The 14,633-nt window shown below is 46.3% G+C and overlaps 1 protein-coding gene across 3 annotated transcripts in view; it reads left to right on the forward strand.

Moving 5' to 3' along the window:
• Positions 1 to 2,052: 2,052 nt before the first annotated feature.
• The window catches only part of lingo2 (leucine rich repeat and Ig domain containing 2), an 840,266-nt gene continuing 827,685 nt past the window's right edge, over positions 2,053 to 14,633 (forward strand). For all 3 annotated transcript variants that reach the window (XM_072517268.1, XM_072517266.1, XM_072517269.1), the window contains exon 1: positions 2,053 to 2,582. The gene's annotated coding sequence lies outside the window, so the exon portion shown is untranslated. The remainder of the gene's footprint in view (positions 2,583 to 14,633) is intronic.

The following is a 14,633-nucleotide window of genomic DNA, read 5'->3' on the forward strand; positions in this document are numbered from 1 at the left end:
GTAACAAGCCACACAGACTTTTTGTTGGGCAGAATTCAGCACAGATCGTATGACACCTCACTACCTAACTTTACCTTGAACTAAAGAGACCATTCCAAACATAACCATCTTATTAGACCTCGTGTTCATAACATGCAGCTCGCCCAGTGAAGTTGAGCTCTGATGAGCATGCTCTCGATACCAGGTATAGTTGTATTGTAGGAAAATAGATGTTAAAGTAGATAAAATCGACCCTGTGCCAATGGTTAAAAGTACATAAAAGTGTAATGGATTTGCTGCACAGAAACAGATCATTCGTCCCAACCAGTCAATGCCAATGTTAATGCTCCATTCTAGCCTGCTCTAGTCTTTCCTCATCTGGAGCAGATGAGCGATTTCTCCTGGCACCAATGTGTGCCCCTTAATCAGTGCCACTCACTGACTTATCTGATCATTTATCTCACCCACTGTTCTTTGGAACTTCCTCTGCAGGTTGGGGGGGGGGGGGGGGGGGGCACATTTCCAACAACAAAAATGATGTCTCAGGGAGATCCTGAGCACAAGAAAGGTGCTGCATAAATGCAAGATTGTTATCTTTCACTGAGCAATGTTATGTTTCGCCATACAGTTAAAACGCAGCATGTTGGCTGTACGTATGGAGGCCATTTGGTCCGTTGCATGTGACGGTTCTAAACAGTTCCCTTTCAGAAATTATCTACTCCAGTACGATGGACACATACGTTAGAAGCAGAATGTTAATGTGTTCCCAGAAAAATCACTGCCGGACACACACACAAAAAAGGCTTTCATGGGTGTCATGAATAATTCACAATTAATTTGGCCAGTTTAGCCTGATTGGCAGCAAACTTATTCTACTGTGTTCATTCTCTTTACTGGCATACCCTAGCTGTTCCCATTAAACCAGCTCTTCAAAGCACCAGGGGCAATTTTAGCTCATAATCATCATCTGCTCGGCAATAATGGAATTCGAATCACGTCAGCCCAAGGTGAAGCATTGCACAAAGGCCCTGAAAGAGACTTGCCACTGGGGCTGTGTAATCATCTCAACCATGGCCATGGTGCTGTCTCAGATTAGGTCGCGGCCCCCTCCACCCCCCCCCCCCCCCCCCCCCGCCCCCCTTGGGATGACAAGAGTTTGCTACAGTGCCTTTGGAACTTTCCGTGCAATAGAGAGAGAGATTGAAAACATTTTTACTGTGTTTTGCAAGTGAAAAACAAGACAGGAATTGGTAAACCCAGCAAGAGCTGTGCGGAGTCTGCACGTTCTCGCCGTGTCTGCATGCATTTCCTCCCACAGCCCAAAGATGTGCAGGTTAGGCGTATTGGCCGTGCTAAATTGCCCCTCAGTGTCCAAAAAGGGTTAGGTGGGGATATTGGGTTACGGGGATAGGGGTGGAGGTGTGGGCTTAAGTGGGGGTTAAGGGCTGGTGCAGACTCGATGGGCCGAATGGCCTCCTTCTGCTCTGTAAATTCTATGATAAGAGTCGAGGTTTCATTTCGGATTCGATTGAGCAGAACCTGAAGCTGAAGAACTGCAAGCTCATTTATAACCCCCCCCCCCCCCACCCCACACACACACACACACACAGACCAGGGGTGAAAATGGCAACCTGACCCGGCAAATATTCCTAATCGAACCCAATTATTTGCACAATTCACAGTTTGAGTTCTCCCGGAGTACTGTGCCCCAGCGGTGGGGCTCGTTAAAACAGAGTGCATCAAACATGTCCACACTGTCCCCTCTCCATTCCCCGCCCCACCATCACCAATTCTTCTCCATTCTTTTGTTCAGCTCTTCCAAAGTCAGTGAGTGAGTGGCTTCTTTAGCGTTCCTCCTCTCTTGGTGCAAGAGGCGTGGATAGTCACCCAGTGTAGACTCAACGCATTCAGAATCAACTGGGCATCTCGAGCACCCCTGGCACCTCCTTTCCCCCCCCCCCCCCCCCCCCCCAGCCCACTCCAAAAAATATGTAGCGTTAAGTATTACAGTCATTAAAAAAAAACCATTCGTGTCTGTGGAAAAACCCTCAAACGAAATAAACCAGACCACTAGCACAGTCCCCAAAGACACATCCAGACCTTAATCTCTGGGCTAACTTCATACACTGTCCCAGTAATTGTCCACACAAGATATGTGTCTGGGATCTGTAACATCTCCAGTTTGCAAGACCGCCACCCCTGCCTTTTGTTTTGCTCTCTCTCTCTCTCTCTCTGTGTCTCAGAGCTCATTAAATCAAAAGTTTTTTTTTCCCTAGCCCCTTCGGAAGCAAGCTTATTAACCGTGGGATGAATTGAAGGGTGATTTATTAATGTGGAATTCTCCAGCTGGCTGCACCGCCGTCCATTCACAAAGAGGGTGCGGGAGGAGGAAGCGACCCCCTCTGTGATTTTTCTTTAACACCCGCTTCACTTCTGGTGACTGGCTTTGCAGGGACTGGCGGCTTGAAAACAGCGAGGACAGGCAAAGGACTTTATTCCTCTCACACTCCGCCCCGACCTGGGAAGGCGAAGGGACCCCAGGATCTGTCTTGTCGCCCACCTCGCGGTGGTTAATCTTGGAGCTGGGATTACAAACCTTTGGGGTAAGTGGCTGAAGCAGGGGCAGCTAACCCGGTAGGATGTTCGCTTCTCGTGTCTGTCTGTGGCTGTACACGCCGGGTATTTTAACACTAGACTGTTCACAGATCCAGCCTGCTGTCTTATCAGAACCAGTTTGGAAGTTCCAGGGTAAAAATTGACCAGGGGAGGAAAGAAAAAGACGATTTGCAAATGGTTCGCCTCCTAGAATCGGCTGTGGTTACCAACATTCTGTCAGCCAGGTTAAACCTGCATGTACGTGTGTGCATATCATATATATCTGTGTGATTGTGTACATCTGGACCTCACTTGAGCTGTCACATTCACAGCACTGTCGAATGCCTTGCCTTAAGCAACATGCATATAATTATCGGAGTGGTTGAGTTAAAAAGAAAAACTGGATTGAATTTTGCTGCATTCACTTTCTCCCGAATCTGCCCGAACCTCGGATGCACACTTGGTGTATCTGCCCTGATGCCAGCTGTGGATACTTGAATGCCCAGTTCTCTTGTTAACACAAGCTGCAATCAGTCACCGATTATCTAACCAGCCTCGCTTGTGTGTTTGGGTGGGTGGGGGGTGCTCCGAAAACTTGTTTTAAAAAAAAAAAATGTTGTTTCTTGCAAACTGATTTACAGAATATAATGAATTGGTTAGTTTTCTCCTTTATCTATCCATCTGTCTGCCTCTATTATACATGTGTGTATATATATATATATGAGATTTGCTTGTGGGAATTTTTGCCAACACTGACGTTAGTGCAGTGTATCAGTGATAAAAGTGCATTTATGTTAATGAGCAAACATTTTGGAAGCCAACGCATGCATAGAAAGAGTCCATGCACATTATTGCATCGGTCACTTGCAGGACGGAGTGTTATTATCTGCTCACAACCAACTGGAAGGTTCATTTTGAGTTTAAAAAAAACATTCTAACATGGTGGGGTGTGAATGAAATGGGCGCATCGCTTTCATGGTGAACCAGGGGGTGAGGAGGAGGGGGGGGGTGTTGGTGGGGAGGGGGGGTGGTGGTGAGGGGGTGATGCCAGCTCTTGTGCACCGTGGAAGCGAGTGGTGGAGACAGGGCTGTGAGAAAGGCGAAGTGGCCAGACCTCTCCTTGAATCCCTGTACAGCTGAAACATTCGGAGTAAGTACGGAACACGTTTAAAAACATATATTTGTTTTTTAAAATCAGCAAATCTGGGCTTTAATAAGGTGTTTTTTCTTTTCAAAAAGCACCTCTGCTCTGTCAGATTTATTGAACCTCACCCAAAATGTGCTCACCCCCTAAGGTGTGAGAGGACTGAAGGATAGGATCGTTCTGACTAATTCGTCATCAGCAATGCCAAATTTTTTCTCCAAAAAAATAGAAAGCACCCAGAGTGCCAGTTTATTGTGTATATTTGCACAAGGGACCACACGGTGGGGGGAATGTATCATTCACGTTCTGCACGTATATGAGACGGGAGCTGTTCGCCACGCCTAGAGGAGGTGTCTGTGAAACCAACATGTCCTTGCATCTCGCAACTTGGATGCTAAAATAAAATGGAACAACGCCTTTTCTCCCCCCTCTCTCTCCCCTGTCTCCAACCAAGCCTGCCCTGTTCTCAAATCCCAGCCCCCTCTCCTGTTTTTTTTTTGGTATGTTTTTTAACAGTAAACACACCCACTGGGGCAAACTTGTCAGTTTCTTTTTCAACCTGACCGCTGTTATTTCTGGATAGGGAGCACCATCCACCGATCAGACAGATCTTTTTTTTTTAACTTCCCCCCCTGTCACCGTGCACACCCCCAGCAATACATGTTCGCGGCTGGTCAGGCGGACTGACTTTTAACAGGATGGGCGTTTCACACCCCGGAAACAGGACAAGTTGGCATTACAGTGCCTGCTCTTTGAGCCCTTGTGGGGACACAGGGTGCGGGAAACACAGCTCCCTAATCAGTTGGTTTTACACAAGAGTGCTTGTCCATCCTGAACCGTATCCAACTTATTTTGGGGAATCTCGATTTTCACCCTCACCTAATAATCTGATGAATTGACTTTCTTTTATTTTTATTTTTAAAAGGAGCGATGCTTATCACCATCACACCGGTTGAATTAATTGAACAAACTGCACCACCTCCCGAATGTGCAGGGTCTGAGTTGCTACTGACATGTCCAAAGGTTGTCTTCGCGTTTAAAGTGGGACCGTCAGCTGTCAGCTACAGGGAGGGCGCCATGGGGATGAATCTGAGGTGTTGGGGAATTTTCAAGGTTTTCTTAACCAACGACTTGGAAGAGTGCACAGTGTTCCTCCATCTCCCAACGTGTGAAATCCCTCCCCTACTCAATCCCCCCCCCCCCACCTCTCGTGTCTGACCATGCTATCTACAGAGCTGACACTTAGCACATTGTAAATGCTGCGGATGAACTGTTCTTAGCTGGGAGATGTCATGATGTGCAGACATGCAGATAATGATACACAGACAGGCAGCTAATGAACACAGAGAACAGGACATGACCAATGAGCAGGCAGGACACTCAGGGGTGGGATGTCACTAGAAAAGGCACGAGGCACTCACACTCCGCTTCTTTCCACTGATGAACATCTACAGAGTGGGTCAGGGTGTATGTACAGTATCACACCTCCAGCACGTGGCTGAGAGCTAGTCTGGTTCAATCAGAGTAACCACACTGAGGTTAGCAGAGTCAAACTCATAGAGAACTGTGCTAACTGTGCTACTGGTTCAATAAATCAGATTGAACTAACTTCAAGGTCTGGAGTATCTTTTGGTTAAAGCTGCATCCAGTTGCAGCCTGTGTTATCCCAGAGTCCATCACACATCAGGAGATGCGATTGGGGGGGCACGGTGTGGTTGGAAGGAGAATGGGGAGAGAAGGCGAGCTGTATTTTAATTTAATTGTTTTAAACAGTATATAGATGTATATGCCATTCAGAAAGATTGAAACACTGAAGCCCTTCCTGTGACTAAGTCCTGTTCAACAACAAGGCATTGGAGAGGAAGGCAGAGAGGGGGTAGGGGGCTGACCCTGTCTGTCTGTCTCAGGTGGTTGGGGGTGGGGTGGGAAGACTGACATTCAGCCTTGCAGCCGCGTCTTACTGTACAATCTTTATCCACGGAAGGGAGCCATTGCTCAGAAGCGTTTCAAATACTTTCTTCTCGTATCCAGATCAGCAAACAGCTGACAATCTATATTGCATAGGAGCAGAACAATGCTGGGCAAACTCAGCAGGTCTGGCAGCATCTGTGGAGAGAGAAAGAGTTAAACGTTTCAAATCCGTTTGACCCTCCTGCAGATCAACCGATACGATGGATGTTGTTTGTCAACACGTGTTGCCCCCGTGCACCAACTCCAGGGGACCAAGTGACCCGAAAACTCAACTATCCAACTCAGAGTTCAGTTTATGATCAGGCAATCTGTTCATTATTATTTGGACAAGTTGAATTTTGGAGTCGTTTGAATATTGCTTTCCCGCAGATGCTGTTGTTGCTCTCACTCAACCCATTGGCCAGGACTCGCTTCCATTCAGTTAATTACAGTCCGCGGGGACATTGATGGATGTGCCATGTGCTTCATGGGTGTGTCTTCCCCTTCTCGTTTGTACTCCCATGTTTCAGAAGAAATCACCATATCCAGTGCGTAGGTGGTCATTAAAACCTGAACACAATCGGAGCCAAATTTAATTCCCAGCCCAAAGTACCAGGCTCTGTGCTGAATCCACTGTCAGGCCATAACATGCAATGGGCAGTGTGCCAGATCCTGCTGTTAGTTCAAGTTCAGGGCCAACACTTTTCCACCACACTATCTAAACAGAGATTCCGAAATGATTACAAGGAGTTACTGGGGCTTATCTGGCCAAAAGCCGATACTTCACACTGGGATGTGATTCCATGCATGATCTGCTCTACTCAAAACATCAGAGGCCTGTTGCTGATCACCAGACCATAGGAACAGTCACTACCCCCCCGCCCCCACTCTCCCCCAAGCAGGTTTCCTCATCAATTAGATCATAGAGGATCTATATCTTAACTCCATTTACGAGCCATGTTTTCTTTCCAATACCCTTACCAAATAAAAACCTACCCACCTGAGTTTTGCACCTTTCAGTTTGAGAGAGTTCCAGATTTCTTAATAATAATCCTTTTTATTAGTGTCATAAGTAGGCTTACATTAACACTGCAATGAAGTTACTGTGAAAAGTCCCCAGTCGCCACACTCCGGCATCCGTTCGGGTACACAGAGGGAGAATTCAGAATGTCAAATTCACCTAACAGCACATCTTTCGGGACTTGTGGGAGGAAACCCATGTAGACACTAGGAGAACGTGCAGACTCCGCACAGACAGTCACCCGAGCTGGGAATCGAACCCGGGTCCCTGGTGCTGTGAAGCAATAGTGCTAATCACTGTGCTACCGTGCCATCGATTACCATGTATTTGACAAAATGCTACTTGATATCACCCTTGAATGGCCTGGCTCTAATTTGAAGGTTACATGCCTTTGTTCTTCATAGAATTCTTACAGTGCAGAAGGAGGCCATTTGGCCTATTGAGTCTACACTGACCCTCTGTAAGAGCACCCTTCCTGGGCCCAGACCCTGTCCTGTCCAGATAATCTCACCCAACCTGCAGATCTTTGGATTGTGGGAGGAAACCAGAGCACCCGGAGGAAACCCACGCAGATGGGGGAGAGCATGCAAATTCCACACAGACAGTCGCCCAAGGCCGGAATTGAACCCGGGTCCCTGGCACCGTGAGGCAGCAGTGCTAACCACTGACCCACCATGCTGCCCTCGCCAGAAGAAGGATTGCCACCCTCTTTACAGCATGAAATTTAAACATCGTTAATACCTTGGGGAGAGCACCCTAACTCCCAAGGCTACCTGGAGGCCATGTTGCTCAATCTGGCCGAGGGTCACCTACATTTTTGAGACCTGACAATGCTGCTGTGAGTTAGAACTTTGTGAAAAATTGTAGTGTAGCCTGCCTGCAATTCTTTTCTTTGTCTTTTAATCCCATCTGCTGGATATTTTCTTCGGTCCTTCATCACCCTCTCTCCATTTTCCTGCTGATTTCATTTACTTGATTGTTCTCATTGTTGCTTCTTTACCTTCTCCAATGTCTTCATCAGTCACATATGACTATGTTTGTTGGCATCTCAAGAATTATTACAGATGCAGTTCACCACCCTGTTATCTGCCTTCCAGAGAGAACATAAACCATTAATGTTTGTCCATTCTCTGCACACGCTCAACCAGTGACTATTTCCCCTACTGTGAGAGAGGTAAGCGACTTATCTTCGGGATTGAAGAGACTCCACGGTGCCTTAACTGGTGACCAAAGCTCACAATGATGCCAACCTTGCATGCCAGGATCTGCAGCTCCGATATTGCATCTGTGCCCCAGAGCAGTGTCCAGCCAACCTTTAAAAAAAACCTGGAGGGGCAGGCCTGTTACTGGGCAAAAGGAAGCTCTTCACTCAACTCCAGAAACCCTTGTAAACCAATGCCTGAATGAATAGGCTGGCCCCAACGAGACAAACTGTGAGAAGGTGGATGTGGAAAGAATTATTCCTCTTATGGGTGAGTCGAAAATTAGGGGTTGTCCTTTTCAGAGAGAGATGAGGAGAATTTCTTTCTCTTGAGGATTGTGCGACCTTCAAAATCTCTGCCTCAGATGGTGGTAGATAAGGGGTCAGTGCATGCTTTTGGGATGTGTCATGTGAGAGTACCTTTAAGAAATGGGTGTTTACTACTGCAGTAATGTCAGAGAGTGGGTGGAGCTGGGCTGTCTGTCAGCTTTTTACTTTCGTTTTAGGCTGTATGCTGCAGGGTGTGTTTTAGTTTTGTTTTCAGAGCTGGATAGCTGCAGTCACAGCCAGAAGGTGTATGAATCTCTCTCTGTAATCTAAAGACTGTAAATCAATCCTAGTGATTTAAAACTAATAACAGTAGTGACTTTAACCTGATGTGCTTCTGGTAAAAGGTGTTTAAAGTCTTATGGATGTTAAAAGGAAAGCTTAAAGGATTACCTAGTGTTGTATTCTTTGGGGGTTGTATTTGAATTAATGGTTGCTAAGATGTTCACTGTATGTTTTAAAAAGGCGAATTTGAGTTCATAGAATGAACATTGTTTTGCTTGAATAAATACTTTGCCATTTCTGCTGTACCACACCTGTAGAGTGGGCCGTGTGCTCCCCATACCACAATCTATTAAAAGTTGTGGGTCAGGTGAACTCCATGATACACTTTGCGGTTCTCTAAACCCTGGCCCATAACAGATGGAGGGAGATAGATTTTTGTTAGGCAAAGGAATCAAAGATTATCAGGCTTAGATGAGGAATGTAAAACTTGAAACACAAACAGATCGGCCATGATCTTATCCAATGGTGAAGCAGGCTTGAGGGGCTGAATGGCCTACTTCTGCTCCTATCTTGTTTGCTTGTAAGCAACTGTGGTAAATTCTGTGAATTTTTGGGGCTAAACTACAAAGCTACCCTTCACGTACCAAACAAAAATTCTTAAACATTGGTTCACCGACAGCATGTAAGCTTGATGCGGGAAAGTGGGATAGTAAATTGAACATGTATGCATTCCCAACTGGACAAACAGAAAACTCTACAGCTGGATATATTTTTCTCAACCACTCAATTTGGAGTCACACCAGGGTCTGAATTTAACTCTGAGTAGATGGGGTTTAAATGAGTCAAAATATCATACACGGCTTTAGACCCTTCGCTTCTCAAAATCAACGGGCAGAATTTCCCCCTAAAAATGGCAAAAGTGTAATTTTCGTCGAGAATATCGATGCGACTCCAATTGCCTCTGCCGGAGCAATCCTGGCAGCTGGTTTAACACAATGGGCTAAACAGCTGGCTTGTAATGCAGAACAAGGCCAACAGCATGGGTTCAATTCCCGTACCAGCCTCCCTGAACAGGCGCCGGAATGTGGCGACTAGGGGTTTTTCACAGTAACTTCATTGAAGCCTACTTGTGACAATAAGCGATTATTATTATTATTGACTAGTTCCTGGATTTACGGTGAGGTCACTTAACCGTTTGCTGGATGCCGAAGACAGATGGGCTACAATCGGGCTGGTAGGAGGCTCTTCAACAAGGTGATGAATCCTGCTTGGGACACAGGGGCAGCACTGGTCAGTGCCAACAGTATGACTAAGAGGATGAGTCTGTAAGGTAGAAATAAAGGTGAATGATCTACTCCGATCAGCAAGTTAAATGCTCCCAGTCTCCTCTCTGCACTCCACCCTCTCATTACGATCCGGAAAGTTATCTGGCTTCTATATGCTGCCACCTTGCAGGGCCCCAGCACCCGATCTCCCATTGGCATCCTCAAATCCTCCCTGGCACTCTTCATCAGAACCTCGATGGCGCCATGCCCACACATGCCAGGTGTCATCAACCTTTGACCCATTTGTGTCCCTGCAGAAGAAGCTCACCCACAACCGCCGCAAGCTAATGAAAATGGGAGGCAGGATGCCCAAGCGAAGAACCCTGACTCCATACGAGGAGAGGGGCATGGAGCTCACAGGGGAGAAGCAAGAGCGGACTGTGCTGAGAGTGAGGATCCCAGGATTCAGTTGTACTCCAGCCAGGTGCTGTACCTCTGGACATGTTCGTCCCTCAGCTGCTGGAGGTGCAAAGGCAGAGCCGGGAACACCGGGAGGAGGTTGTCAGCGACACTCCTGCGCGTCCAAGGCTGAACAGAGGAGCACCAAAGCCTTCAGTCACAGGAAATGTTGTCAGCAATGCATGGTGCCCAGGCCAAAATTGCAAGGATGGCGCCTGTAGCCTGGTGCAAGAGGTCAGATCCATGACTGGAGAACCTGAAAGCATGGCTCAGTCCCTGAGGACCATAGCTGAGGGGTGCAACACCATGGCGTAGACATGGCAGGCTTCCAGGACCGGCAGCACAAGATGACATTGAGGCTCAAGGAGCTCCTTCCTGCTGCTCCTCTGTCCCTGGAGTAACCCAGGGGCCCACGGGCACCTGGAGAGAGGAGGAAGCGCTGGAGCACATCCTGGTGATTTTCACCCAGGAGACCTTGAGAATGATCTGCCAATCTGAACACCCCTTCCTGATATCGGCGCAACTCAAGGGGAGCAAAGATTCTTAAGGGTTAACTCTTGATGATCAATTAGTTTGACGAGCAGGAATGTTGGAGGGCATAATTGCTTTCTGCTTCAGGAATAGGTACAGCTAACAGGCAACCATCTTAATCAGGCTGCATAATTATGAGATCTCATTGCCTTTACATTTAAGAATCGTGGACAACCATCCCATATTTCTTTTGAGCCCCTGCCCCACAAGGCTGCACGTCATGTTTCCTTCTCTTTTGGGGCCTCAACTATCCAGTCCATTTGGGCCGGTTTAGTTCAGTGGGCTAGACAGCTGGTTCGTGATGCAGATGAAGGCCAGCAGCACGGGTTCAATTCCTGTACTGGCTGAGGTTATTCATGAAGGCCCCGCCTTCTCAACCTTGCCCCTGGTCTGAGGTGTGGTGATCCTCAGGTTAGATCACCACCAGTCAGCTCTTCCCCCTCAAAGGGGAAAGTAGCTTAAAAATGTTTTTTTTAATGGGATGTGGGCATTGCTGGTTCTGCCAGTGGATTTTGCCCAACCTGAGTTGTCCTTCAGAAGGTGGAGGTGAGTTGCCTTCCTGACTGGAGCAGCCCTTGAGGTGTAGGTACACCTACTGTGCTGTCAGGGAGGGAGCTCCAAGATTTTGCCCCAGCGACAGTGAAGTAAATGTGAACTATTTCCAGGTCAGGGCGGTGAGTGAGTTGGAGGTGAGGTGGTGGGGTTCCCAGCTATCTGCTGCCCTTGTCCTTCTGGATGATTGTGGTCGTAGGTTTGGAAGGTGCTGTTTAAGGAACCTTGGCGAGTTACTGCAGTGCATCTTGCAGATGGTACACATTGCTGCCACTGTTCTAAAGTGGTGGAGGGATTGAATTTTGCGGAAGATGGAACAATCAAGTGGGTTGCTTTGTCCTGGGTGATGTTGAGCTTCTTGAGTGTTGTTGGAGCTGCACTCATCCAGGCAAGTGGAGAGTGTTCCATTACACTCCTGACTTGTGCCTTGTAGATGGTGGACAGGCTTTGATGGGTCAGGAGGTGAGTTATTTGCCATAGGATTCCTAACCGTTGACCCGTCCTAGTAGCTACAGTATTAATATGGCTAGTCCAGTTCAGTTTCTGATCAATGGAACTGCCAGGATGTTGATTGTGGGGGATTCAGCGATGGTAATGCCATTGAATGTCAAGGGGCTGTGGTTAGATCCGCTCTTGTAGGAGATGGTCATTGACTGGCACTTGTGTGATCGAATCCCAACAGTGCAGAAGGAGGCCATTCAGCCCATTGATTCTGCACCGATTCTGTGCAAAAGCATCCTACCAAGGCCCAATCCCCCATCCTATCCCCATAACCCCAGGGGTAATTTAGCATGGCCAATCCACCTAACCTGCACATCTTTGGACTGCGGGAGGAAACTGGAGCACCCGGAGGAAACCCACGCAGACACGGGGAGAAGGTGCAAACTCTGCACAGGCAATCACCCGGAATTGAACCCGGGTCCATGGTGCTGTGAGGCAATAGTGCTATCCACTGTGCCACCCTATTGCCTAAATGCAAATGTAACTTGCCACTGGTTATCCCAAGTCTGGATACTGTCCAGGTCTTGCTGCAGTTGGACATGCACTGCTTCATTATCTGAGGAGTCGCGAAAGGAGCTGAACATTGTGCAATCATCTGCGAACATCCCCATTTCTGACCTTATGATGGAAGGGAGGTCATTAATGAAGCAGCTGAAGATGGTTGGGACTAGGACACCACTGCTCATCTGGGACTATGGAGACTTTACTTTAGAATAACCCAGTTCCACAGTGAGCAATATATTGTTTGAGAGTCTGGGTTACCTGAATGTAATGCTCCACTATGAATAGTCTCAATTGAAATTAAATTGATTTCACCAAGTCTTAATTAACAATCCAAGGGTTAGCAAAGACTCGATTATATTCTATTGCAGGGTTGGCATTTACAGATATCGATCAATCAATGTCTATTTTTTATTACACCCTTGCATTAGAATCTTAAGTATAGTTTGCTAATGTACCAGCACATGATCTCCAAATCAGAAATGCAGTTGCAATTTATTTTTCATTGTAATTACACATTTCATTCATTAGGAATGATCAGTCTGTCTCCGACCTTATTCTGAAAACTCTTTTTCGTGTTCTGTTGCAAATGGACCAATTTTGCTTTTGCAGTTAGCTGGTTTGGCCATGGATAGTGAATACCAATCAGGCTTAAATACACTTAAAGGGGCCAGTGAAGTTATTCTCATCAAGAGCACTTCACATTGTTGAGATAACATTGTGCCGTTGATGATTACATGGAAAGTGCATAATGGTGTTGTTCAAACCTTTTTTTCACATGTTTTTCAATATATTCACATCGGTTGACAGAGACATTCCAAATCTTTATGTTACATCAAATGTACTGCACAGAAACAGACCATTTGACCCAACTGATCCAACATTGGTGTTTATGCGCCGCATAAACCTCCTTTGATGCCATTTCATCTCACCCTATCAGCATGACCTTTTATTCCTTTCTCCTTCATGTATTTCCTCCCATTAATGCATCAATGCCATTCACCTCAGTTCCTCCTTATGGTAGCAAACCTCACATTCAGACCACTCTCTAGAGAAATAAGTTTCTCCTTAATTCACTATTGGATTTATTAATGACAAGCTTATATTTATGTCACTTAGTTTTGGTCTGTCTCACAAGGGGAAACATCTCTGTACATGTCCAATAAAACCCTTCCAAAATCTTGAAGACTCCTATTAAGTTGCCCAGAGATCTTTATTTTTCTTCTCCCGAGAAAAGACCCAGCCTGTTCAATCTCAGTTCCGATTTTGACTACATTATCTTCAGTTATTCTCCCTGTTACTTCCACAAATAAATGAACGAGTTTAGGCCAAACATGACCTTCCCTTCTGGAATCCATGCTGAGTGTTGCTTTATTACATTATCGTGATTCCATTATCTTTCCCACCATTTAAATTAATCTAGGAGTCTGTAGTTCCCCTGGAGTTTTTATGAATGGGTTTATCTTCATGGGTTTCCTTTCAAGATAGCCTTGAAGAGGAGGAAGATGAATACAGATGCTCATGACTTGGGAGCTACTTCGCAACTCAGTTGATTCAACCATCATCACATGTGGAAGCCACACCTACAGGCCAGAAGCCTCTTCACGCTGGATTAACCTTCTCCAACTCTTATGAAGCACATCTTGAAAGAAAAACAACATCATATGACCTGTAGACCCATCCAGGGGAAAAGCTTAGGTGGACTCTCCTCTTCTGATGTGAAGTTCAAGGCATGTTCCAATATTTCAACCAAAAGCGTCTTGTTTTTGCATTCATGTGTACACCTCGTGAGTGTTGGTTGGCTGGTTAACCACGACACATCAGAACCATCCCCTAGCCTGATCCAATCTTCACACATCATTTCTGGCAACACTCGCTGCTTTGGAAGGAGGAGTAGAAAGCCAGCTTAATTTTTACCCAGGGCCACAGTCAAGACAGGAATAAGAGATCGGAGCCTTTGACTAATCTGTCAGCACCAGATCTAGCCCTGAAGGTGGTCGGAAAAACCAGGGTAAACTCATAGGCAGCCTTGGAATATTTAACTATGTTTTGCATGCTCAATAAACAAATGTAGTTGTTATTATTAAAAGCCAAAATGCCAGGCAGAGATGAAGCTAGAGGGAGTGATGTCACGCATGGGTAAAGAAAGAAAGAAAGAAAGAATTCGCTTATTGTCACAAATAGGCTTCAAATGAAGTTACTGTGAAAAGCCCCTTGTCGCCACATTCCGGTGCCTGTTTGGGGAGCCTGGTATGGGAATTGAACCGTGCTGCTGGCTTGCCTTGGCCTGCTTTCAAAGCCAGCGATTTAGGGAGATTAGTAATAAACTACCGGCAGCAGAATTCATAATAGATCCTTTGCCATTTTTTAGTTTTTCAGTTT

This window comes from Scyliorhinus torazame, chromosome 9 (genome assembly GCF_047496885.1).
Source record: "Scyliorhinus torazame isolate Kashiwa2021f chromosome 9, sScyTor2.1, whole genome shotgun sequence".
Classification (NCBI taxonomy): Eukaryota; Metazoa; Chordata; class Chondrichthyes; order Carcharhiniformes; family Scyliorhinidae; genus Scyliorhinus; species Scyliorhinus torazame.